The 24,612-nt window shown below is 44.8% G+C and overlaps 1 pseudogene; it reads left to right on the top strand.

Moving 5' to 3' along the window:
* Window positions 1–13,146: 13,146 nt before the first annotated feature.
* Window positions 13,147–24,074, top strand: LOC127428557 (olfactory receptor 4S1-like; annotated as a pseudogene).
* The last annotated feature ends 538 nt before the right edge of the window (window positions 24,075–24,612 follow it).

The raw sequence follows: 24,612 nt of genomic DNA, 5'->3' as shown, positions 1-24,612 counted from the left end.
GGGAGCTGTCGCGAGGAGCGCAAGGTCCGAGCACCACGTCTTGGCAGGCCAGTAGGGTGCTTACCAGGACGACCTTCTCCTCGTCCTCCCTGACCTTGCACAGGGTCTGTGCAAGCAGGCTCACTGGGGGAAAACGCATATTTGCGAATGCCAGGGGGCCAGCTGTGTGCCAGCATGTCTATGCCGAGGGAGGCCTCGGTCAGGGCGTACCAGAGCGGGCAGTGGGGAGGATTCTTGGGAGGCGAACAGGAGCACCTGTGCCTGTCGAATCGATTCCAAATCAGCTGGACCACCTGAAGGTGGAGTCTCCACTCTCCCCTGAGGGTAACCTGTTGTGACGGCGCGTCCGCCGTAGTGTTGAGGTTGCCCGGGATGTCAGTGGCTTGCAGCGACTTGAGGTGCTGCTGACTCCAGAGGAGGAGACGGCGGGCGAGTTGTGACATACAATGAGAGCGCAAACCACCTTGGCGGTTGACATATGCTACCATTGTCGTGTTGTCTGTCTGAACTAACACGTGCTTGCCCTGGATCAACGGCCGAAACCTCCGCAGGGCGAGCAGAATTGCCAACAACTCGAGGCAGTTGATGTGCCAACACAGCCGCGGACCCGTCCAGAGGCCGGTGGCTGCGTGCCCATTGCAAACGGCACCCCAGCCCATTTTGGAGGCGTCTGTCATGACCACGACGTGCCTGGGGACCAGTTCTAGAGGAACACCTGCTCGTAGAAACGAGAGGTCGGTCCAAGGGCTGAAAAGACAGTGACAGACCGATGTAATGGCCACGCGGTGTCCCGTGGCGCCATGCCCGTCTCGGGACTCGAGTCTGGAGCCAGTGCTAAAGCGGCCTCATATGCATCAACCCGAGCGGGGTGGCCACCGCCGAGGATGCCATATGCCCCAGGAGCCTCTGAGAAAGTTTCAGTGGAACCGCTGTTTTCTGTTTGAACGCCTTCAAATAGGCCAGCACCGACTGGGCGCGATCGTTCGTAAGGCGCGCCGTCAAGGAGACTGAGTCCAACTCCAAACCGAGAAAAGAGATGCTCTGAACCGGGAGGAGCTTGCTCTTTTCCCAGTTGACCCAAAGCCCTAGTCGGCTGAGGTGTGAGAGCACCAGATCCCTGTGTGTGCACAACACTTCTTGAGAGTGAGCTAAGATTAGCCAGTCGTCGAGATAGTTGAGAATGCGAATGCCCACCTCCCTTAATGGGGCAAGGGCTGCCTCTGCGATCTTCGTAAAGATGCGAGGAGACAGGGACAGGCCAAAAGGGAGGACTTTGTACTGATACGCCTGACCCTCGAACACGAACCGCAGGAAGGGTCTGTGTCGAGGAAGGATCGAGATGTGAAAGTACGCATCCTTCAGGTCTACCGCCGCGAACCAATCTTGATACCGGACGCTCGCTAGAATGCGTCTTTGCATCAGCATCTTGATCGGGAGTCTGTGTAAAGCCCGGTTCAGTACTCGCAGATCCAAGATTGGCCGCAACCCACCGTCTTTTTTCGGTACAATGAAGTAGGGGCTGTAAAACCCTTTCTTCATCTCAGCTGGAGGGACAGGTTCTATCGCGTACTTCCGTAGGAGGGTAGCGATCTCCGCGCAAGGTAGCAGCGTTTTCGTCTTTCACCAAGGTGAAGTGGACACCGCTGAACCTGGGCGGATGCCCGGCGAAGTGAATCACGCAGCCAAGTCGGACAGTCCGGACCAGCCCTCGTGACGGATTGGAAGGCGCAAGCCATGTGTCCAAGTTCCGCGCAAGGGGGACCAAAGGGACAACGTCATCGGATGTACCGACAGGTGGGACCTCGCGGCGGGGCGGAGCTCGAGGTGCCACACCACGTCGTGGCCGTGCTGAATCCGAGGACATCGAAGCACTTACCTGGCTCCTTGTGACCACCCCCGGAACAGCCTGGGATGGGGGAGGAAGAGGCCTGTCCTCGTGACCCATGGAGACTGTCAAATCGGGGGCAGATTTGTGCCACAGCTGGGCGCTCAGGGCGTGAGACCGCCGCTGGAACGCCAATCTGCAAATGGAGTGGTGGACGGTGGTCGTGATGCCAGCCGTACACACTGGATACGTGACCCAGGGAACAAGGAAACCACTCTTGCTGAGCTCTTGAGTACTGCAGCCACTTGGGCATGCAGCTCAATTAAATGCAAAAGGTAACAAAAAAATGAAGATCTGCTTACCAGCTCCAGAGCAGCGGGTTTCGTTGTCCCTGGGTCGCCCGTCTCAAGTGCGCTTTGAAGCCTTTCACGGGTTCTGGGCAGCCGCAAGACGGGTGGCGTCTGCTTCCTGCGGTGGGCTCCACGCCGGGGCCAGGCCGAAGGGGCGGGCTGCGGCGGAGCCGGTGCAGTCACCGCAGGGGGACGCCCTTGGCGATGAGTAGATGGGGTGCGGGATCTTGAGCCGCGCCGGGGCAGGATATGTCGGCTAGCATCCATCTACTGCTCTACCATTGAGAACTGCTGGGTAAAGTCCTCGACGGTGTCGCCGAATAGGCCAGCGTGGGAAATGGGGGCAGCAAGGAATCGTGTCTTGTCGGCCTCACCCATCTCGACCAGGTTGAGCCAAAGGTGGCGCTCCTGGACCACTAGTGTGGCCATCGTCCGCCCGAGAGACCGCGCCGTGACCTCCGTCGCTCGGAGAGCGAGGTCGGTCGCCGAGCGCAGTTCCTGCATCAATCCCGGGGCGGAATTACCCTCGTGCAGTTCCTTTAGCGCCTTGGCGGACTTGCAGGAGAGCCATGGCGTGCAGGGCGGAGGCGGCTTGTCCAGCGGCACCGTAGGCCTTGGCTGTCAGAGACGACGTAAACCTACAGGCCTTGGATGGGGGCTTTGGGCACCCGCGCCACGTGGCGGCGCTCTGTGGGCATAGGTGCACCGCGAGCACCTTTATCCACCGGGGGATTGCCGAATAACCCTTGGCCCCACCATCGAGGGTAGTGAGAGCAGGGAAGCTGAAAAGATCGGGACCGGGCAGTAAAAAGTGCCTCCCGCGACCTTGTCAGCTCTTCATGCACTTCCGGGAAGAAAGGAACGGGGGTGGGGCGTGGCTTTGAGCGGTGCCGCGAGCCCAGGAACCAATCACCGAGCCACGAGGGTTCAGGGAAGAGTGGTGAAATCCACTCTAACCAACGCTCGCGGCTGCCCGGGAAAGCATGTCGTCATCTCCGCGTCAGCCTCCCGAAGGGAGGAGCCCAGCTGAGGCTTCCGACTGGACGAGCCCGCTCTCCGATGCTGCACTCGAGAGCTCATCACTTTCGCGGGCTCCGAATAAGAGGTCGAACTCGCCATGAGACGAGCCGGCGGACTTACCTGGAAGCCCGATCGGGGCAGACGAGCGTGCTGGGGAATGGGAGGTCCGCGGGGGGATACCCGGCGGAGGCGGTCCCATTGGGGTCCCCAAATCGCCCCCAGTGCTAGCCGCGCTGGACTCAAACCCGTGGGTAAAAGGACCGAGGCGGGAGCCTCTGTGGTGGCTCGCTTTCTTATGAAGGCGAGCCGCGACCGCAACGTTGCCTTGGACATATTCTCGCAATGAGAACATGACCATCCACGAACGCTGTCTCTGTGTGAGCAGTGCCCAGACACGAAAGACAGTGATCGTGACCGTTAGAAGGCGAGAGATAATGAGCACAGCCAGGAATAACACACAATTGGAAAAGCATCTTTAAAAAGACGCGTCTTTAAAAAGACGTTCCGTGTGTTTGCTCTTTTAGAGAAATATATACTCTTTTAGAGGGGAAAAATGCTCTTTCAGAAAATATACTCTCTAGTATTTCTGCCGAAGCGCCCAGGGGCGTTCTCTGCAGTGCACCAGTGCAGAGGAGGGAGAAGCCGCTGAAATGCGCTGTCAGATCCAGCAGAGGTGAATTAACAGTAGTATTCAGCTCAATGAGCATGACCGTTTGGCTCCGAAGAGAAAATCTGAATGAGTGGTTGCATACCAGCTCCTTTTATACCCGTATGTTCGGGGGAGTGGCATGCAAATACCACTCACCAATTTTCATTGGCCTTTTATCAAAGACCAGAGGTGTCTCGGGCTCCCAAGAGTGACCCCTAGTGTCACTACATTGACACCAACGTCGAGTGAGTGACAGATAGGGAACGTCTTATATCACAGAGTTCTAGCACACATCCTTATCGATGCATAATAGAATGTCTTAATAATTATGGTAAAGATGCCCTTGAAACGCTTTTCTCTGCAGGGCTCTTTTACAAAGAGACGGCTGGTCATATGGATGTGGCAGACCCTGCTGGGGGTAATCGCGGTCTGACAAAGAGAGCGGCCTTTACCAGTGCCAGTAATGTGGTTGAGCTACTCGCACCCATTAAAAGTGATATCAAGAAAAACTGATGCTTAACGGGGTGGACATTCTGCTTTATGAGGAGCCTATAAACTAAACATCCTGTCAGCCTCGCTATTTGTGAAAAAAGTGTCTGTATCACCAGCTGTGAGATTGGGGCATACACAAGCACAGCTCTCAACAACTGCCAAGTACCTCATCGACAGAGTGTGCCTGAAAAACTTCTCAATTCCTACAGGCTCACGTGTCTGCAATCAAGAAAACGTATTCTTAGGAACTCTACCAAAATCTGTTGTTCTAGTGATGACTGATAATGATGCGTTTACAGGATCCTATAATAAAAATTCATTTGCATTTAAAAACTATGACCTAGAATTTTTGGCCATTTATCTGGACGGACAACAGCACCCAGCCTGAATTTGAAAGTGGTTCTGCAGTGCAGGAATTTTACCAGTTAGCGTTGGCTTCTGGAAATCATCTTAAAAATCAGGCTCTATCTATTGATAGGGAGGACTTTCTGCTCGGCTATACCCTCTATGCATTCAATTTCACACCAGTTGAGGAGTGCAGTTAGCACATATCGCTTATCAAGTCTGGAAATATTAGACTAGAAGCTCGTTTTAGACAACCGCTACCCTGAATGATCAACTTAATTGTTTATGCCATATTCGACAGCATCATCGAAGTGTCAAATCACCGACAGATCCTGGTTGATTACTATTAATATGTAAAAATGGACACTGTCCAGCTTACGACTATCATGGATAAGATCTCATGCAACATCCATTTTCTTGGTGTACACCCATGTGACTATCTACCAAAAGACCCTTTAAGAAAATTACCATCAATGGTTATAATCAACACACATCCTTCAGGACTCCCAGGTGAACACTGGTTAGCCATCCACATAAATGAGGATGGTGTGGGGTGTTTTTTCGACAGTTTTGGTAATAAACCAGATTACCCCCGTTTTCCGTCGATAATCAAAAACTTTCTAAACAGCAATTCTAGTGTGGTACAGCATTCATCAGTGTAAGTCCAAGATTATTCATTAGAGACTTGTGGTCAGCATTGTGTGTTCTTTCTCTACCACATGGCAAAGGGGTATGATTATGCTAATATGTTGAAGCTGTATACCAATGATTTTATTAAAAATGACAAAAAGGTGTCAGCTTTTGTGAAAAAACTAAAACTAAAACAATCTCATTGTAATGAAAATGTTTTCAAGTGTGTTCAATGTGTTCAGACTGGTGAAATGTTTATGTCTTATGCTTAATATTTTCAATAAACAACTAAAGAACAGAAATGTTTTCTTTTGACTCTTTATTATACATACATCACATTAAACAATACAGATAATAACAAGATCAAAAAATTAGAACACAGAACATTCAAAACTCTGAGATTAAAAACTTAGCCACTGACTCTGGTCAAGAGCGGGTGACTTGAATACATGGCCATCTGAATAATTTGAATGTGCAGATGGCGAACACGGGTGCACTTTCTCTTTTTTACTCTTCTTAGATGAGTTGGTTATAGACGGTGTCGATTTGGTTTTGAAAGAGTTAATTGCGTGTCTGACATAATGATTTGGTATCATTGAGTATGGTATGTTTAAAGTAGCAAAAGCATCCAGAAACTCGTTCCATCCAACAGGTTTCCGTGCATCAGCAATCTTTTGTGGAGCCGTGATACCTTTAACTAAATCGAGCATTTGTGAACCAGGGATTTTTCTACCTTTAAACACAAACTCACCCGACACAAGAAGTGACATCTTTAGTTTTAGACATTTTATCTAAAATGTAACTAACGTTTTTAACACTCCTCTGTGGAACATTCTTCAAAATGTCGTCCACAACATTATCTAAAACATCCTGGACACTTACACCGACTGTCGCAGGTGGGTCTTCTTTTTCAACGTGGTCAGGCTGTGGAAGGGTTAATGTTTATGTGTTGGTTTCCCTGTGCCCTTGTCTAGCAAATGTTAAAAATCGCTGTAAAGTATTTGTGTATAGTTTTGCCTTTTCATAATTGTCCAAATCAGATCTGTGCAAAATACTTCTTATAGTCATGTCCAAATCATTCTCCACAACCTGTTGAATAGACTTGTGGTGGGTACCAGTCTTTAGTTTATCCATTTGATGCTGTGGAACTAAAAACATCTTCTCTGCATACTCCATCCCCAAAGTTATCTAGAAGCAACCAAGCTGGAGATAAAAGGGATTGCGACGCTTAAGAGGAGAAGAAGAAATCCATCCTGTTGGTTTATCAGCCGTCTCTTTCTTTTAACACCAATCTTCTTATCTGCCACAAATTTGATCTCGCTTTTCCTCCTTCTTAGCTTCTGGTATTGTTGTGACGTGAGTGGTATATTGCCGTAGAGAACATTAAGAGCTACTTCACACAATGTCACAATGAGCTCGTCTGTGACAAACTGTAAAATAACCCGTCTCTGTTTGGGTGTTGCTTTTTATAATAATTTTAAAAGAGGAATATTTCTACAAAGTCTAGCTGACATTTTCACCGTCCAACAGTTTTTCACTACCTTCTTTTCTGAAGGTAAACTACAGGATGTAGTGAAAGTAAATCTGTTCTGAGCCGATAGTGTTCGGGTGTTTTTGTTTTATAATCAATCATCAGGTAACCGAAAGGTTTGTTGGTTGCATCTTGATAACATTCCATAAAAAAATGTGTATTCCCGGGATACATTTGCCTTCCTAGTATATTGACCTGATTAGTGTCTCTGGGGTTTTTAAACAACATCTTTTCATTTGTGTTTAAGCTGATGGTCCTGCTGGATTTACCCTGGCAAAATAAATTCTGTACAATATAAATAGCACTAAGATTTCTGTGGTGAACATACTGTGTGAACACCTTCTCCAACTCATTACTCCCACTGGCCTCTTTCATCAGGTCATCAAAGATCAGCAAATTAGTTTTGTTGACGGGGAATAAATCATCATCATTCAGAGTCTGTGGTAGTCCTTCAACAAATTTAATTTTGTGCATTTTCAACAATTCGTCATACAGTGGTTGCCAACAATCATAAATATACATAATATTAAAAAATGTTTTAGAAATCAACCGTACAGCATTTTGCAACAACATTTTTACAAAATATGACTTTCCCGAGTTTGAAGGGCCGCTTATCACACATGAAAATGGATGCTGTAATCTGAAATCAAAACCATCTGTGTCTCGCACACCCCATGTCCGAAAAGATTGTCAGAATCCATATGGGAGTGTGGTGAAATCAGGGAGCAGCACACGTTTGTTGTACAACACCTTACATTTTTTAACGACTGACATGTTGTGTAGTGTGAAGTGTTTTTTATTTCTCACGATAGTATCGGTGTATGCCAGTATATGGCGACTAATATCTTCCGCCACGACATAGTGATCAACAAGTCCAATCAGAGTGTCTAACCTAATGGCTTTTGAGTTTACAGCATTGAGAGTGATACCCTTGGCTTTCATGCAGACCTTACCTATAGCAGTGCGGTAGCCGTATGTTTTCGGACCCCCTGAACAAAACTCTACAATGTGATCCCCATCCCCAACTTCATCAGTCAGATTACCGAGGTAAGGCCCCAACAGAGGCTCTCAGGCGCCGTCTCTAGAAGTAAAGATGACGCTGTCTGTGTCACTGTCCAACAGTCTATCCCCCAACTTATCCATTAGTTCATACAGCTCTAGACGCGCATGTGCAGTTGTAAACGCACCAAGAATGACATTAATGTCACGGGTCTGACTGCCATTCCCATCCGCGTAACACCACTGAATTAGTGCAACAGTGTCTGACACGAACGAGAAGTGTTTAATGTCATAACCATCACCAAAAATGTGTTGGGCAAACTGTTCAGGGTCTGAAAGTAATTCTGTACACGGCAAATTTTCTCGTATAGAGAACCGCCCCCAAAGTGAGTTCAGCAGAAGTTTATTAATAGACCAGCGTGCAGGGTTAAGACTTATCTTGTCAAGATTCAGCTTAATCCCCTCTTTCTCAAAGTAATCGTCGATGTAAGATTCTTTGTCTGCATCTGTCACAATGTGCGTTGGGGAATCCACTGGCCTCTTGTTTGTACTGTAAAAATGTTTTAACATAATCACAAAACAAGGTGTCTGATCGTTGAGGGAAATGCCATACCTCGTCCACCATCATTACATCATAACCCTTCTCCACCACCTTTAACAGTTCGATACTGACCAAGCAGCCTGAAATAGCCCTTTCCTCATCAGTGTGTCTACATGGGATGGTCTGATTCTGCTGATCCGCACATGTACGGCAGAGCGGAAACATAAGCTTGCCGCCAGTCCTATAGGGAAGGACAGGGTGAAGCAGTTTTCGCGGGGGCAGTACTGTGGCTTTGACAAATCCATAATAATTTTCAAGAAGTTCAAAATCCTTGAAAATTATTTGGGGGTGTCCTATAGGGTAGAATTTCTTGGCCTGGCAAAAGGGGTACAAACTTGTAAAGTCAACATAGCGTATTTTTTCACCATTGTCAGCTTTATGATACAGCTTGTACGCGTTAGTACGACCACCAAATAGAGCGTTACGTGGTTTCAATCTTTCAGGATGTTTGTAAGTGGACATAAATGCCATCACACCAACATCAGTCTTTTTAGCAGTGTTCCAAGCACACTCCCACATCACTTCTACCTCCAACCCATATGCACGCTCTAAAATTTCAACCTTGTCATCAAACTGTCTTCTGAGTGTGCCGTAGGGCAGTTTTGATAACGGGTGTAAATGGTTAGGATTATAACCACATTCATGCCCATGAAACATACAGCCATTGAATTCGAAAGCCTTTTTTACACCGTCCTTTTCATAATAACCATCGAGATGGTATTTTCCAATCACCATCTCACCGTGGTTTAACGCATGCTGAATGTCTACGCCGCGTGTTGTTTTAATATATTCAAGCCATTCAATGGAAATGTTTGAGTATGTCTTGTTCTGACTGGTGTACGCGTTGTTATGGGTCAGAGCTAGGGTGTCTTTTGGTAAGAAGTAGGTTTTATACACTGCCATACAACATGCTGCTAAAGTGGTGCATCTAAACGGATCAAGTTTGGTACACTGTATGAATTCATCGCGGTACTTTGTGCAAGCCTCCCTGAGCAAAACGACATCATTCTTGCCATACATAACAAGTTATTTTTTAAAATCAAGCACTTTACCTCATACTGTAACATACCACTCATCAAACAGAGCCCTCTCTTTGTCAGACATTGTCTCATAGCCATAGAAATGCCTGTTCGGTATGGTCCTATGTAATTCTCATTTTCTAATCTGTTGAAATTATGCGGAAAATAATCTTTCTCTGCGCAGGTTAGATTTAACGCAGCAGATGTCATGGCCAAACGCATAGGGATGAATGAATAACTGTCAATAAAGTGCTGCTTGAATGTGTTGTCATATATTAAAATGATCCAATATCCTTGCATAGTGATTTTAAGTGTGAGCCCTGCTTTTGTGAAATATTTAAAAAGTATAAAGTTATCAAAACCAGAAGCATTGTGGGCAATCCTCACGACATTCTGATAACGTGGATGTCTAAATCTTTTAACAAGTCGTTCTATACAGTCTGGACCAGCGGCTGTGAACTCCTCCCCTTTAAATGTAATGGCGCAAACGAAGTTTACAACGTGTTTACCATCTCAAACACATCTCAAAATCATAGAATATGTACTTGTCGCTTGGTGCCTCGAGCTTTATTGGTTGTATAAAGCACTGATGTACACTGTCATTAATCAATTCCTCGCCACAATGGATACACCGTTCGGCTGCACACTTGTGTGGTTTGGGGTTGGTAGCACTGACATGATAACGTCTATTACATTTTTGGCAGTATTTTGTAACAGCACACTGTGCAAACTGTTGACCTAATGGTGGTTGCTTATGCGCATCATAACAATAGTCAGATTTGCAGTACCGCAAACAGTCGCTGCATTGCTTTGTTTTGATGGGGTACTTATAACAATCAGGACCATTGCAGATATCACAGACCTATTTGCAACGATGATCTCTACGTTTAGTAAAACCCTGGTAGCAGTAGTCACACACATATGGAGTGCCTATGAATGCATTCAACTTCTTAATCATAAAATAGTGGCCATTGTGCAGGTACAAGAACACTGTTTTGTGATGTTGTGTGTCATTGGACGTATACTTCTCCAACACACCAGTGCATGACCTATGGAAGACCACTATTTTAATGTGTAACATCCGTTCAAACTGTGTGATATCATTAAACTCTATCTTATGCTGTTCTGAATACCCCGCCATCTTCTGCATCGCTGCTGCTATAGGTTCTAGATCTGTGTGTGGTTTTTGAGGGTTTAGAAAATGTGGCAAGCAGACTGCAAAACACAGATTATTTGAAGTGTTGATGGGGCAAAACAGATTCATCCTGTTTCTGGTGATCACTTCATTATGGGCAAGATCACGTATCTTTCGATACACACCCCCTTGTTTACACTTAGCTATAGTCACATTTAGATCCATACTATCATCAACTATCTATCATTGCATATCTTGCAAAGTGGGGCCCAAAAATCCTAACGGTGCCCCAGGCCACATCATACTAGGGGGCAAAACTAATTTATTGAGTCGTTGCAATACTTAGTAGGTCCCAGTCAACTTTTTATCATATAAATACAAATATAGCATAAATTGAACATGGAAATGAATGAAAACACAATTAAACAACTACACGTAAGCTATCATGCAATATTCAGTTGGATACACTTCACAAACTTAATTTCTTGTTTGTCTCATTACTTTAGGTCACTATCTGTAGGAGACTAAAATAGCCTAATAGGAGAATAAAGAGATGGTGCAATAATATCTCTTGAGCCAGAGGTCATTAACTATCATGAGTTGGATAATTATCTCTCCTGGGATGTAATTTCTCTGTGTGACCTTTTTTTACCTGGAAGGCCCAAGGGCATATGTCAGGGCCCTTCATGATGATGCTAGTCAGGAACCTTTTTTATTTACCAATATCATTATCATTTTATACATTTATAAAGGTTTGGCTGTCCAAAAGCAAACAGGTGGACATTACTTTTATGGTTACTTAATCTCATCTCTTCTAAGAAGCCAAAATACACGTACTGTCCATTCTGCTTGACAAGGTGCTACTTGTGTTCCATGTCAATCCATGATGTTGCTGTTGTGGTCATTTTAAAAATGGCCTTTAGAAATGAAATGAGAAATGCAATCCTTGTTGGAGTCATTGGCCCTTACCTGAATGGTACACTTGATGTGGACTTGCAGCCTTCACTAGCACATGTCTATAAAGTCCACAAGGTCGATGGTTGTCCCATTTTCATTTTATGATTCAGAAATGCATCAGAAATACACCCTCAATGCACCCTTATACAATTTCCACACAAGTGCCATTAAGGGCCTTTAAGATTACATGTTACAATATAAGGGTTAGGGGAGGGGGGTGGGGGGAGACAATAACACAATACAATTTTATTTACACCTTCAAGTTCATAATACATACTGTATTTCACATGTCATCATACTTAAAGGAATACATTGTGTTAAATTACTTGAGTGTAAATACTGTACCTTCTGTGGCAATCTGTATCCCACAGAATATAATTTTGAAAACCCTCCTTATATTTATCCTAATGCAAACAGTTTGTTACAAAGTATCTGTGGTATCAATAGAGAGCATATGCATTTTACTGATGTGAAAGTCTCATCACATTTTTTGGTTGTACTTCTGAAATTATGCTACGAGCTTGCCTAGCTTTCTATCAGAATGATGACAATTTGAATTTTGCGACAGAACGTTGGAGGTTCTGTTGCTGACATCGGATGGAGCATGCATACTGCTCAGCTTCCCACTCATGTTTCATGTTATTCCTAATAATAATACTATCTTCAGCTTATACACAGTTGCTGCAGAATAAAGAAATACATTTTTGATTATAACCCATCACCAACCTGTCATCATCCTAAAAATCACTTTACAATTACATAATACTTGTTATAATCAAACAAACAGACTTTGAAATATAGTCTGGCTCTAAGTTCATTCCTCAAATTCCATTGTTTAAAAAAACAAAAAAAAAAAACAACGACCACAACACCAACGTCATGCCTTATGGAACAAACATAGCTACTGACCTCAACTCTTGAGGTCAGTAGCTCAGTTTTTAGGAAGACCCCCTTTCATACAAATGAGTTGCAATTTTACAGCTACTGTATCAAATGTAGCTCATTTCATACTAAAAAAGAGCTAACAGTATGCTGGTGGTTTGGTCTCTAAACGGAGATGGGGTGAAGTAAGAACATGGTAAAGAGCTCCCATTCACTTTAAGGACAGCTAAACCTCTATTATTCCAATCAGTGAACAAAAATAACAATATTTATATAACAATAATAACAATACTATATTCTTATGTTATAACATTTTTCAGTTATCATGGAAAACACTAAATTATGGCCAGCAAGGTCATTGAAAATTCCCTGGAGTTCTTTGGTAGAACTTCAGAGAATTTGCTCTGAGCAACAGAGCCTTTTATAATCATGTCAAAGGTTCTGAATGCTTCTATTGCATGAATGTGAGTAAGCAAGATTGCAACTCTGGCAATGCAATGGTAATGGTTGATTGGTGTTAGTGCTCATTGTGTTTTAAAAGCATTTATGTCATATTTACATGATATTTTAAATCTGAGCAAAAGAAGTGAGTGCTTGTTAGTTATATGAGATACAATCGTTTTTAAAACTATATTTGTGACTTTAAGAACCATATTACCATTTATTTTGCATATGGACACATTTAATTTTGTGGAATAACATAAATATATAATGGATAATATAACCTATTTTGCAACCTACACCCTAATGGAACCAAAACACTCTAAATTATATAGACATATATATTTTACATGCTTTTTGTTTCTCTATGTTCTGATATTATTTCTGAACATTTTGCTTTGTGTGGTCATTGTCTTTGAAAGAGTCCTTCATGAACCAATGTACATTTTTCTGTGCAATCTGTGTTTAAATGATCTATATGGAACAGCAGGATTCTATCCTAAATTCCTGCATGATTTATTGTTGGATATATATGTCATTCCTTCTTACATGTGTGCCTTCCAAGCTTTTGTGATTTACAGTTCAGTTATGTGTGAATTATATACATTAGCAGTGATGACATACGACAGACATGTGGCTATATGTAGACCTTTAGACTATCACTCAAAGCTGAACAAATTTTCATGTGGCATACTACTTGGTTTATGTTGGATTGTACCTTTTTTTACTATATTCTTTGCCACTCTCTTGTCATATAGGTTGTCATTATGTAAATATCATATTGATAAATTGTATTGTGACAATGCGTCAATGTTAAAACTCTCATGTGAAGCAACTATCACCATTAACATTTATGGACTTGTTTTTATTACTTTACATTTAGGCCTTGTGATTGTAATTATAGTGTCCTATATAAAACTTATACTTGCATGTAAAGCATCATTAGAGTGCAGAAGGAAATTTTGGCAGACCTGTGTGCCTCATATAATTTCATTGATAAATTTCACTGTTGCAGCAGTTTTTGATGCCATGCACAACAGATATGGATCAAGTGGCAACCAAGAGAACCTGCAGAATTTTTTGGCATTAGAGATGCTTATAGTGCCACCTCTTTTTAATCCTGTAATCTATGGTTTAAAACTCAGAGAGGTTCGCAATAGGATCCTAAAAGCATGCATTGAATGTATGAAAAAAATCATGATGAAGAATTAAGTATATTCTTTTGTGTTTCACGTATACATTCTGGCTACCGAGGGAATTCACAGTGGTCATTATCACTGCTGTGTACATTCCCCCACAAGCCGACACAGACCGGGCACTCAAGGAACTGTATGGGAGTATAAGTGAGCAGGAAACCGCGCACCCTGAGGCCGCGTTCATTGTGACCGGGGACTTTAATAAAGCCAGTTTAAAATCAGTCGCACCAAAATATCACCAGCACATTAGTTTCAACACACGAGGGGACCGGGTTTTGGACCGTTGCTACTCTCCATTCCGGGATGGCTACAAATCCCTCCCCCACCCACCATTTGGCAAATCGGACCACTCTTCCATTCTGCTTCTGCCCGCTTACAGGCAGAAATTGAAACAGGAAGCACCCACACTCAGAACGATCCAGTGCTGGTCGGACCAATCAGACTCTACGCTACAAGACTGTTTTGATCGCACGGACTGGGAGATGTTCCGGTCCGCCTCTGATGACGACATCGAGCTTTACGCTGATAGCGTAATGTGTTTCATCAGAACGTGTGTAGAGGAAGTGATTCCGACCAGAACTGTGCGAATCTATCCGAATCAGAAGCCGTGGATCAATAGCGATGTTCGCGCGGCACTTAATGTGCGGACCTCCGCTTTTAATTCCGGGAACGCGGAGGAGCATAAACAAGCCAGTTATGCCCTCCGAAAAACTATCAAAACAGCAAAACGCCAGTACAGGAGCAAGATTGAAGGACAGTTTAACACCACCAACTCTAGAAGCATGTGGCAGGGAATTAACATCATCACGGACTTTAAAGGGAATAAAAACTCCGCCATGAACACCGCTGCCTCTCTACCGGATGAGCTAAATACTTTTTATGCTCGTTTCGAGGGAAATAACACCGCCCTCGCGGAGAGAGCTCTCACGGCCGAAGCTACAGAGGTTAGTTCACTCTCCGTCTCTGTAGCGGATGTAACACGATCCTTCCGACGGGTGAATATCCGCAAAGCCGCGGGTCCAGACGGCATTCCGGGCCGCGTCATCAGAGCGTGCGCGAACCAGCTGGCTGGTGTTTTTACGGACATTTTCAACCTTTCCCTCTCTTTGTCTGTAGTCCCCACATGCTTTAAAACATCCACCATTGTGCCTGTTCCAAAACAATCAAAAACAACTTGTTTAAATGACTGGCGTCCTGTTGCTCTGACCCCCATCATCAGCAAATGTTTTGAGAGACTAATCAGAGATTACATCTGCTCTGTGCTGCCTCTCTCTCTTGACCCGCTGCAGTTTGCATACCGCAACAACCGCTCCACTGATGATGCCATTGCATCTACAATACACACTGCTCTCTCCCACCTGGAAAAAAAGAACACTTATGTGAGAATGTTGTTTGTAGACTACAGCTCAGCATTCAACACCATAGTGCCCTCCAAGCTAGATGAGAAACTCCGGGCTCTGGGCTTAAACAGCTCGCTGTGCAGCTGGATCCTGGACTTCCTGTCAAGCAGACGCCAGGTGGTTAGAATAGGCAGCAACATCTCCTCATCACTGACCCTCAACACTGGAGCCCCACAGGGCTGTGTTCTCAGCCCACTCCTGTATTCCCTGTACACACATGACTGTGTGGCAACACATAGCTCCAATGCCATCATTAAGTTTGCTGATGACACGACGGTGGTAGGTCTGATCACTGACAATGATGAAACAGCCTACAGAGAGGAGGTGCACACTCTGACACACTGGTGTTCAACGTCAGTAAGACAAAGGAGCTTGTGGTGGACTTCAGAAGAAAAGACAGAGAACACAGTCCCATCACCATCAATGGAGCATCAGTGGAGAGAGTCAGCAGCTTCAAGTTCCTGGGTGTCCACATCACTGAGGAACTCACATGGTCCATCCACACTGAAGTCGTTGTGAAGAAGGCTCATCAGCGCCTCTTCTTCCTGAGATGGCTGAGGAAGTTTGGAATGAACCGCCACATCCTCACACGGTTCTACATCTGCACTGTAGAGAGCATCCTGACTGGCTGCATCTTCGCCTGGTACAGCAATAGCACATCCCACAACCGCAAAGCACTGCAAAGGGTGGTGCGAACTGCTAGACACATCATCGGAGGTGAGCTTCCCTCCCTCCAGGAAATATATATGAGGCGGTGTGTGAAAAAAGCTCGGAGGATCATCAGAGACTCCAGCCACCCGAGCCATGGGCTGTTCTCACTGCTACCATCAGGCAGGCGATATCGCAGCATCAGGACCCGCACCAGCCGACTCCATGATAGCTTCTTCCCCCAAGCAAATCAGACTTTTGAACTCTTGATCTCCCACGATCAAAATACATCAGCACTGCACTTTATTACTCTCACTCTTATATCTCTCACCGGACTGTCATAAATTATATTATTATTATATATATTCTCTCTTAACTTACTATCAACCGACAGCCTGAATGTCAATACAGTACAATACAGCCTACTGTACATTCTATATATACACTGCTATATATACTTTTTTATTTTTATTGAATAATGTGTATCTATATTGTGCGTATTGTATACTGTACAGTGTATGTTATTATTTGTATATTGTTGTGTGTAATTATGTGTATATTAGACTTTAAATTGCGTTGTGTTAATTTGATGTTATTGTAAACTGGTATATGTCTCATCACTGTCACGACTGCTATATTGATCAGAACTGCACCCAAGAATTTCACACACCATTGCACTTATGTATATGGCTGTGTGACAATAAATGTGATTTGATTTGATTTGAAAGCATGTCTGTCATCTCTGCATCAGCCTGTGACTGGGCAATCGACCCCGAAGGGGGGAGCCCAGCTGAGGCTTCTGTGTCCGACTAGACAAGCCTGCTCTCCGATGCTGTGCTCGAGAGCTCATCAGCTTCGCAGGCTCTGAACAAGAGGTCAAACTCGCCATAAGACGAGCCGGTGGATTCATCCAGAAGCCCGATCGTGGCAGACAAGCATACTGGGGAATGGGAGGTCCGCGGGGGGATACCCGGCAGAGGCGATCCCATTGGAGTCCCCAAATCGTCCCCAGTGCTAGCTGCGCTGGCCACAAACCTGTAGGTAAAAGGACCAAGGTGGGGAGCCACTGGGGTGGCTTGCTTTCTTACGAAAGAAAGCCGTGACCGCAACGTTGCCATGGTCATGTTCTCGCAGTGAGAACATGAACCATCCACAAACGCTGTCTCCATGTGGGTCACGCCCAGACACGAAAGACAGCGATCGTGACCGTCCGAAGTTGAGAGGTAACGACCGCAACCAGGAATAACACACAATCGGAAAGTCATCTTTAAAAAGACGCGTCTTTAAAAAGACGTTCCCTGTGTGCCGCTCTTTTAGAGAAATATTCTCTTTCAGAAAAATATACTCTTTTTTTCTGCCGAAGCGCCCAGGGGCATTCTCTGCAATGCACCAGTGCAGAGGAGGGAGAAGCCGCTGAAATGCGCTGTCAGATCCAGCAGAGTTCAGCTCAATGAGCATGACCGTTCAGCTCCGAAAAGAAAATCTGAATGAGTGGTTGCATACCAGCTCCTTTTATACTCGTATGTCCGGGGGAGTGGCATGCAAACACCACTCGGCAATTTTCATTTGCCTTTTATCAAAGACCAGAGGTGTTTTGGGCTCCCAAGAGTGACCCCTAGTGTCACTACATCGACACAATGTCGAGTGAGTGACAGATAGGGAACTAAGGTTGCTGCTGGAAGAGGTATTAGGGAGGCCAGCAGGGGGTGCTCACCCTGTGATCTGTGTGGGTTCTAATGCCCCAGTATAGTGACAGGAACACTATACTGTAAAAAGGCACTGTCTTTCGGATGAGATGTTAAACTGAGGTCCTGACTCTCTGTGGTCATTAAAAATCCCAGGACACTTCCCGTAAAGAGTAGGGGTGTAACTCTGGTGTCCTGGCCAAATTCCCCCCATTGGCCCTTCTCAATCATGGCCTCCTAATAATCCCCATCCATTAATTGGCTGTATCACTCTACTCTCTCCACTCCACCAGTAGCTGGTTTATAGTGAGCATACTGGCGCAATATGGCTGCTGTCACATCATCCAGGTGGATGCTGCACACTGGTGGTGGTTGAGGACATTCCCCCTATACTATGTAAAGTGCTTTGAGTGCCTAGAAAAGCATTATATAAATGTAAGGAACTATTATTATTATTCATGACGGTCATTATTCAATTTCAGAGACAAAAGCATAGTGTTGAGGCTGCAGTTAGTCCCTGCCTCTCCCATCCCCTAATTTTGGGTACAAATTGGCCGGCATTTGCTACTTTCTTGAGGGGTATTTGTGTGGATGGGTCCTGTAACAAAGTGTCTCGGTGTGTGGTTTGCGATTCCCCTGCTGAGGAGGCAGTGCCGGGGCCGTCTACGTCAGCTCCACGTCAGGATGACGCATGGGAGGGGGAAGACTCTGCTTCTCCAGCCCTTAGAGGATTCCCTGCAGGGGATTTCCCTCTGGAGCAGATGCGAAACGAGACCCTTAGGCACGCCTTTGACCAAGTGAAAGTTATTGATGGTCAATGCCTCCAGCCAGATATGGCACTCTCATACCCGTATTTTCCGATTATCAAAGATCGGTTGTATCGAGTGACACAGGACATTCAGACAAAGGAGGATACAACCCAATTGTTAGTACCGAAGAGCCATCGAGAAATGTTATTCCAGATGGCTCATTATAATCCGATGGCAGATCACTTAGAGCAGGAAAAAACATTGAACCATCTAATGGCACGTTTCTATTGGCCAGACATTCATGGGGATGTTCACAGGAGGTGTGTGGCATGCCGTGAATGTCAGCTGGTGAATCCACTGGCCACACCAAGAGCGCCATTGCACCCCCTTCCGTTGATTGAGGTCCCCTTTGAAAGAATTGGCATGGACATCATCGGGCCATTAGAGTGGATGGCACATGGGCATCACTTTGTGTTGGTCCTGGTGGAAAACGCAACACGATATCCAGAAGCAGTGCCTCTGCGCAACATTTCAGCATGAAGTGTTGCAGAGGAACTCTTCAGAATTATCTCCCGAGTAGGGATTCCGAAAGAAATCCTCACTGATCAGGGCACTATATTTATGTCATGTACACTACGCGAACTGTACAGATTATTGGGGATTAAATAGATTTGGACCAGCGTTTACCACCCCCAAATGTACAGCTTGGTCGAACGATTTAATCAGACCCTAAAGAATATGATCCGTAACTTCGTACATGAAGACGCTCGAAATTAGGATAAGTGGCTAGAGCCCCTATTATTTGCAGCGCGAGAGGTCCCGCAAGCCTCCACGGGGTTCTCGCCATTTGACCTATTATATAGGCATCGACCGTGCGGCGTGCTCTATGCCCTTTGGGAATATTGGGAGGAGGGATCTTCAAAAAGCAAAAAGAAATTCAATATGTTATTTATGTATTTTAAAAAAATAATTATTTTCTCCCCTTTTCTCCCCAATTTGGAATGCCCAATTCCCAATGCGCTCTAAGTCCTCATGGTGGCGTAGTGACTCGCCTCAGTCCGGGTGGCAGAGGACGAATCTCAGTTGCTTCTGCGTCTGAGACGTCAATCCGTGCATCTTATCACGTGGCTTGTTGTGTGTGTTACCGTGGAGTCGTAGTGCGTGTGAAGGTCCACGCTATTCTCTGTGGCATCCACGTACAACTCACCACGCGCCCCACCGAGAGCGAGAACCACACATTATAGCAACCACGAGGAGGTTACCCCATGTAACTCTACCCTCCCTAGCAACCGGGCCAATATGGTTGCTTAGGACAGTGTTACCCAACCTTTTTTCTGCCACGGCACACTTTTTACAAATAAAAAATTCTATAGCACACCACTATCCCACATAGGCTAACCATCGTCAATATTTTTCCTTTTCAAGAACTTGTCCATGTTTTCTGTCCGTTTTAATAGCGTGTTTACTTGTATTGTTTGAAATTCGGCTATGCAAAAAAATAAAATAAATAAATCACATAGGTAGGCTACGCTGTGTGAGGTCACAGGTGGCAAGAGCGCTAAGTGGGTAATGAAAAAACAACAAATTTGCTTCTATTCTAATTTGTAGAATTGTTCTTGCAATGCCACAACAAATTACAGCGATGCAAACTCACGAGGGGCGAAAAAGGTAAGACAATCACTGGTCCATGAACATTTTTTGGGGGATATTTTTTTTAAAGAATAAGCTAAAAGCACCAATTCCAGCTATTTTAGTGATTCAAGTTTATTCAAGTTTACAATTGTGCAGAATTAGCTGCAAAATAAAGAGTATTTTGGTGAGGCTTGCTTCTGTTTCGCAAATTTGTTCAATTTTATCAACCGATTAGTTCAGTGACCCCTTCTGGAAATGTCACTAGGTGGCAACAAATGAGCATCTTATGTGCTATGAGTGAGTCAGTTAATCATTTTGAGTCATTCATGACCGAAATCTACTAATCTACTTTATAGTGTTTAAGCATTAAAAGAACAAAGCAGATCTATAGTCATCCTTCAGTCTGAGCATTATTTTTCATCCAAAAAGACAACAATAATAGTCTTATAATAGTGTGTTTCAATAATGTCCTTCTCCTTTATTAAAACTTGCATGGCTACAAATCTACTGACTTAAGTATAAGAATTATAAACACAAAGCAGATCTACAGTATCATTTCCTACAGTAGCCTATTTAAACTGCTGAGCATGGCTTTTATCAGAAAGTCAATAATTTTGAGTTTCAATAATGTTCTTTCTTCATTTTAAATCGCATTTCACATGAGTTGAGTCGAGGTGTCAACGCTCCGTTCAACGCCAGCGTCAAGCGCAGCATTGCCTTCCACATGACAAGAGTTGCAGAAAGCATCACAGAGGGGCGAATTACGAGTTTGTCACGAAAAAAGTGGTTTGCACAGTAAACATTGAAAACATGTATTTGGAAGAGGGAATTTTTTTTTTTGCAGTTGCTTTGATAGCAGAAAGTAATAAAAGGACTTGTTTATGTTTAGGTCTAAGCATTTTCTTGGTGAATTTAAATTAGTCCAATAACTGGGGTCTCTGATATTTCTTAAACGATAAGGTAATATTTAATTAAAAGAAATTATGAGACATTCAATGTCTCTTCACAAATTTGGACAGTTTTTAAATATTTCTTGTTGCTTAGTACTCTCAAATACATTATTGGTGAAGCAAAAATGTGTGTGTGAAAACACTTTGGTGTATAGTGGCGTCACTTCAGTGTATTCTGCAGCGCTGACGGGAGTCAAGTGAAAGACCCTTAAAGCGTATAAATATCAGTCACTTTTGCAAATTAATCATTGCTCTTCACAATCATAAAAGTGACCGATTATGGTTTCATAACAGTGAATTTGTCTGAAAGGTGAGGAGTTTGGATCCCTGAAAATGTGTTTTTCATGCATTCATTTATTTTGTGGAATATGATAATTTTCTACGGCACACCTGACACTCTTTCACGGCACAGTGGTTGGGAGACACTGGCTTAGGAGACCTGGCTGGAGTAACTCAGCATGCCCTGGATTCGAACTTGCGACTCCAGGTGTGGTAGTCAGCTTCAATACTCGCTGAGCTACCCAGGCCCCACTAATTTGATACATACTTGATCTAAGAGCAAGACTCCATACACTGGGGCAACTAGCACAGGAGAATTTGCTCCAGGCTCAAGAACATCAAAGCCGACTCTATAATAGGGGTACTCAACTATGGGAATTTACACCGGGAGATAAAATCCTTGTATTGCTCCCCATGTTGAGCTCTAAATTATTTAGCAAGTGGCAAGGACCCTTTGAGGTCACGTGGCAAGTTGGGGAAATCGATTATGAGGTGAAATGAATGGATAGAGGTGGTGCACGTTAGATTTACCACCTCAACCTCATAAAACCGTGGAGAGAGGCAGTCCCCGTAACTTTGGCGATGGTGGTTCCGAAGAGGGAGGAGCTTGGACCGGAGGTGAACTTAAAAGCCACCAATCAAGTCATCCCAGACACTTGTGGGGACCACCTCTCACCGTCCCAAGTCTCAGAAGTTGCCAGGTTGAAAGGAGAATTCTCCAAAGTGTTTTTGCCTCTTCCCAGTCATACAAATCTCAGAGACAACCATATCGAAATGACCCCAGGGGTAGTGGTACACAGTCGTCCCTACCGATTACCCGAGCACAAAAAAAAAGTGGTTCGGGAAGAATTAAATGCCATGCTCGATATGGGGGTAATAGAAGAGTCACATAGTGACTGGTTCAGCCCAGTGGTTCTGGTCCCTAAGAGCGACAGGTTGGTCCAGTTCTGTGTGGATTACAGAAAAGTCAACGCAGTGTCTAAATTTGATGCATACTCGTATTGAAGAATTGCTTGATTGGTTGGGCACGGCTCACTTTTATTCAACACTGGATTTGACAAAGGGATATTGGCAGATCCCCATAACACCAGTGTCCCATGAGAAAACGGCCTTTTCACACCGTTTGGTTTACACTAATTTGTGGTCCTTCCAATCGGTTTGTAGCTCATGGACAGGATCCTCAGACCGCATGCTACCTACGCTGCTGCCTATCTGGATGACATTATTATCTACAGTAATGATTGGCAGTGGCACATGCAGTATCTGAGGGCTGTTCTGAGATCGTTGAGATGGGTGGGGCTCATGGCCAGCCCGAAGAAGTGCTCAATTGGGCAGGTGGAAGTACGGTATCCAGGCTTCTACTTGGGTCATGGACAGGTGCAGCCCCAATTTGATAAAACCACAGCAATTGCTGCCTGTCCAACACCCAAGACCAAAAAGGAGGTGAGACAGTTCCTGGGGCTGGCTGGCTATTATCGCAGATTTGTGCCTAATTATTTGGCCGTCACCAGCCCGCTGACTGATCTTACTAAAAAGGGAGCACCAGATCTGGTCCAGTGGACAGAGCTGTGCCAACAGGTTTTTGTGCCGATGAAAGCTGCACTTTGTGGTGGGCCGCTGTTACACTCTCCTGATTTATCTCTCCCTTTATTTTTACAGACCGACATGTTGGACAGGGGGTTGGGGGCCGTGTTGTCCCTGGTGGTCGAGGGTGAGGAGCACCCGGTGCTGTACATTAGCAAGAAACTCTCAGTGAGAGAGGCAAAGTACAGCACCATCGAGAAAGAGTGTCTGGCCATCAAATGGGCAGTCCTGACCCTTCGGTACTACCTCCTGGGACAGGCCTTCACCCTCTGTTTGGACCACGCCCCGCTCCAGTGGCTCCATCATATGAAAGATGCCAGTGCACTGATCATCCATTGGTATCTGGCTAAGATGGCTGTCGTGGACTTCCTCTCCAGAATTGGGGGGGGTTAGTGGACAGGCCGGACGGCTTCCCGGCCTGAGTCAGGTGGTGGGGGTATGTGGTTGTGGGGGCATGGTCGAGCGCCGGTTTGTGATTGGAGAGCGAGTTCGGGAGATGAGAGCGGTAAGGATTTACACCTTGAATTATCTCTAACAGCTGTTTTTTATTGCAGTGAGAGCTGGAGAGGGATAAGAGCGAGCCAGACCACCAAAGAAGGAAAGAGAAAAAGCATGCGGCTTTTTATGTTGTTGTGTGTTTTGTGTGCTTGACACTGAAAAGTGTGTTCAGTAAAAAAAAGGAATCACATTGGATTGTTTAACCAGCTCCCGTTTCCTCCTTGCTTTAAGTGACCTAGATCTTGCCACAGCTTTGTTATAGAAAACAAATTTATGCTTATTGTTTGCAATTAATATTTATTAATAGAAGTTATGCCAGACAGATGAAATAATAGAAAATACAGTAACCAAACTGTATTTTAAAAAAAATAACCAAACATTTTCTAAATTAAATGTTTTCTAACTTCTGCTCCTGCAGGATGCATTCTGCATTGATGTGGGTTCAGGGGATATCTACTGTCTCCCAGCAGCCAGAAGTCACCAAAGCCACCCTCTTCAGCCACCTGGCAAATTCCAGAATTGGCCCACACAAAAGAGTCATGTGTGCTTCCAGGCCATTTTGTCACAATGTCAGTGAAGACACCCTGGTGATCACACACTACTTGAACATCAGTGGCTGGATAGCCCTTCCTTTATATGTAGAAGAGCTCATTCACCATGAGACTTGACACTGGGAACAGGGTGCCATCGATGAAGCCAATCACTCTGGGGATGTTGGCAATATTATGGAACTGTTGATTGGCCAGCTGGATTTCTTGAGAAGTTTTGGGGGAAGTCAGTATGATGTTCATAAGCTGTAATAGCAGAGGTGTTACTGCTGTCACAGCCTTGCTGACCAAAGACTTGCTGAGCCACAGGCCATCACCAACCACCTCCTTAGAACTTCCAACAGCATAATAACGCAGTGCTAAGAACTGCACTGCTGGACTTAAGGCATAGTTTCTTCTTGTGGCCCTCTGAAGGTGTGGTTTCACAACCTGCAGCAGTTCAAGGATCTTGGTCCTTGGAACCCAGAATTTTCTTATGATGTCATCATCAGATAGAGTCAAGTTGGTGAAATTTGTCCTTATGTAAGCATTTATATACACTGCCTGACTTCTGCATCGCCTTCTGTG

Source organism: Myxocyprinus asiaticus, chromosome 38, assembly GCF_019703515.2.
Source record: "Myxocyprinus asiaticus isolate MX2 ecotype Aquarium Trade chromosome 38, UBuf_Myxa_2, whole genome shotgun sequence".
NCBI classification, from domain to species: Eukaryota; Metazoa; Chordata; class Actinopteri; order Cypriniformes; family Catostomidae; genus Myxocyprinus; species Myxocyprinus asiaticus.
This window is presented reverse-complemented; position numbering and strand designations above follow the sequence as displayed.